A 3,386-nucleotide genomic window follows, 5' to 3' on the forward strand; every position below is an offset into this window, starting at 1 on the left:
CCCCTGCCCCCTCCCACCCACACATCGCCCAGCAGCCAGAGTGCTCTTTAAATTCATGAATCATGCTTAAAACCTTAGAACTCTCCAGTGGTGCCCATCCCTCTTAGGATAAAATCTAAGGTCCTTACAGTGAGGGACGAGTCACAGTGTGACTGCCCCCCGCTTCCTCCTTCTGCCTCATCTTGTACCCCATGTCCCTGACTCACGGCTTTTCATCCATCCCGAGAACAAGCTCATCTCTTCCCAGCCCCAGGACCTTGGTACATGCTGCCCTCCTTTCATGCTGTTCATGACTGACTACTTCTCACCCTCTGGGTGTCACCTTGAAGCTTCTTCATGAGAGGGACCTCCCTGGCCACCCTTTCCAGAGCAGTTTCCCGTTCCCCTTGACTCTAGCACAGTGCATGCCTTGTCCCAAAAAAGCACTCCTTGTTTTTCCTGTGCTCATTCCCTGGCTTTTGTCTGTCTCCCGCACTAGACCATAGCTACTCTGACTCGCCACTGTACTCCGCAGCACTTGCCCCACAGCCCATGAGATGGACAGTCCCCTCCTGCGCTACAAGATGAGGCTCAGAGAGGCTGAGGGGGATACCCTGCCCCACGGTGGAGCCAGGGTTCAAACTCAGGCCTCTTTGACCCTAAAGACCAAGCCCTTCCCTGAGAGTCTTCTGAGAAAGGACCAGACCCTGGCCTCCGGTCAGACCCAGGGCATCTTCAGCCGGGAAAGTGTCCACTTCCTGTGGTCTCTCTCTTGACATTTGTAAAGTCAAAAGTGCTGACGTGCCAGGCTCTGAGATAGCTTCTGGGGACGTGGCACTTGGCCCGTGGAGAGCCGGGAGCAGCTCTGGAAATGTCCTCCTTTCTCTCCCAGAAAGAGTGGCCTCGGCAAAGCCGGGTGTTCTCTGGCGCCAGCTGGTGACAGCTGTGACCCATGGCAGCTTCCAGCCCTGCCAGAGACCCTGCTGCTGCAGAGCCATCCGTCCTGGGAGAGCTGAGCTGAGCTGGCCCGGGGTCCCTGCCAGGCAGGGAGGGCACTTCTAAAGGGACCAACTGAGCCGGGTGGTTCCCCAGGCTGCCCCCCAGGACCCATCCCCTTCTACTCACTAGCGTTTGCTTATTTATTTGTCTGTGGTCTGGGGCTGAATTCCAGAAGGTGAACTCCGCAGGGCCAGAGTTCTGTCAGCTTGCACACCCAGGTGTGTGTCTGTGATGCCCACTCCTGCGCCTCCGTACACGTCCTCCCAACAAACTGCAATTCCACCGTACCTCCAAGTTGGAGAGCATCCATCCAGAAACACTCACCTCGGTCCCACCCGCCGGCAGCTTCCAGAGGGGGTCATTCCTGCAGCACAGCGTTCCTGGGATGAAGGGTGTCGCAATCACCAGGCAGGAATCGGCCTGGGTTCCTATCCCAGCCCCCACCACCTCTGAGCTGTGCGTCTCTGAGCAACTCTCTTGCATTCTCTGGACCTGGGTTTCCTTGCCTGTAAAATGATGGGGTAGACAAAATCATACCCCTGCCAATACGCCCAGGTCCTCGTCCCCAGAACCTGTGACTCTGTCCATTTACGCAGCAATGAGAAATTCGCAGATGGAATTAGATTGAGGATCTGCGACTGGGGCATTATCCTGGACTATCCAAGTGACCCAATCAAGTCATGGGTCCTCACAAGGGGAAGGGGAGGCCGGAGAGTCAAGAGAAGGAGGTGGGAGATGAAGCAGGAGGTCGGAGCTGGAGAAGGACTTGAAAATGCTACCCGGATGGCTTTGGAGATGGACGTTTGCAGCCAAGGTTGCAGGTGGCCTCTACATGCTGGAAAAAAGAAGCAAACAGACTGTCCCCCAGAGTCCCCAGAGGGATCCAGCCCTGCCCACACCTTGATTCTAGCCCATCAGGAGCCCTTCAGACCTTGACCTTCAGAACTGCAAGATAAAAAATTTGCAAACTCTTCTGCACGTGGTGACTGGGAAGCCAAGATAATGACGTCAATGCCAGTGCCTGCCTCGGGGACGTTGGGCCACACAGGACATGCCACATCCTCAGTCATCTTGTGCCAAGGCCTTGTCCCCAGCCCCCACTGCCTCCCACAGGGAGGACAGCCTTCTCCACAGATGCTTGGATTGACCTCACCCCACAGTCTGGACACCTGTGCCCCAGTTATGCGCTTGAACACCCCCGGGGCTCGGAGGTGGAGCCAGCCAGGTGGAGTCCCACTGGCCTTCCCTCTGAGCGGGCAGCTTCTAGACTAGGTCGGCCTCACCTCCGTCATCAGTACAGGCTCCTCTCACCTCCTCACACCCACCCTGCACAACCGGGAGGTGCTCACTCACACCGAGGGCTTGGCAGCCCCTGAGGCCACTGCTGCTGTTCCTGTCACCAGTGACAAAGCTCACAGCCGTGCGACGATGGCTGTCCGAGGAGGGAGTGAGCGCCTGTCACTAGAAGATCCCCAGCTGCGTTCTGACAGTTACTCCTCCTGGGAACCGTGCATGGGACCGTGCACTGGACGGTGGGGTTGAGGCTGAGACACATGCCCGAGCAGGACAGGCAGACCCGGGGGCACCTTCCCAGTCCCCGGCTCCAGCCCCGTTGCAGGGAGGGGTAAGTTGGGGTCGGTGTGAGGAAGCGCAGCCTCCTGCAGATCCCCGCCCCCACCAACTTGCTGAACTCCCAGTCGCCTTTGTTCCTGGGCGCCGCCCCTGCATCTGCACCCGCAGCCGACTGACTCCTATTAATATTAATGCAGTGGAAAATTAAGCCAGGCTCACAAGGCAGCTTCCAGCCCAGAACCTCTGTGCTGTGTAAACGGCTCCCTTTCCACCAGGTGCCACTGGCTTATTACAGAGTCCCAAGACAGGGGCAAAGGTGGCGTCTGACCATCTGAGGATGGGCAAGGAAGATCACAGGATGGAAGGTACAGAGCACCCCCAGGAAAGCTCAGGAGCCACAGCACAGCGGGCCGTGCTCTCTCGAGAGCCCTCCTGATCCACTTCTCATGCCGAGAACCCCCTCCTAATGTCCACAAGAGTCATCATATCATTGCCACCATTACATCATATCATCACCATCACCATCATCACCATCACCATCATCATCACCACCATCACCATCATCATCACCACCACCATCACCATCACCACCACCATCATCATCCCCATCACCAAATCAACACCACCACTACCACCACCACCACCATCATCAACACCACAATCACCACCACCATCATCAACACCACCATTCCCACCACCATATCAACACCACAATCATCACCACCACCACCATCATCAACACCACCATTCCCACCACCATATCAACATCACAATCATCATCACCATCACCATCACCACCACCATCATCACCACCACCATCATCACCATCACCATCA

At 56.7% G+C, this 3,386-nt stretch overlaps 1 long non-coding RNA gene across 1 annotated transcript in view; it reads right to left on the reverse strand.

Moving 5' to 3' along the window:
* The window catches only part of LOC125612300, a 10,048-nt gene extending 7,018 nt beyond the window's left edge, over nucleotides 1-3,030 (reverse strand). The window contains exons 1-2 of the long non-coding RNA XR_007342597.1: nucleotides 2,332-3,030; nucleotides 1,303-1,813 (exon numbers count right to left, since the gene is read on the reverse strand). This is a non-coding gene — a long non-coding RNA (uncharacterized LOC125612300). The remainder of the gene's footprint in view (nucleotides 1-1,302; nucleotides 1,814-2,331) is intronic.
* Between the last annotated feature and the right edge of the window lie 356 nt (nucleotides 3,031-3,386).

The sequence above is a fragment of the Marmota marmota genome, unplaced genomic scaffold (genome assembly GCF_001458135.2).
Source record: "Marmota marmota marmota unplaced genomic scaffold, marMar, whole genome shotgun sequence".
NCBI lineage: Eukaryota > Metazoa > Chordata > Mammalia > Rodentia > Sciuridae > Marmota > Marmota marmota.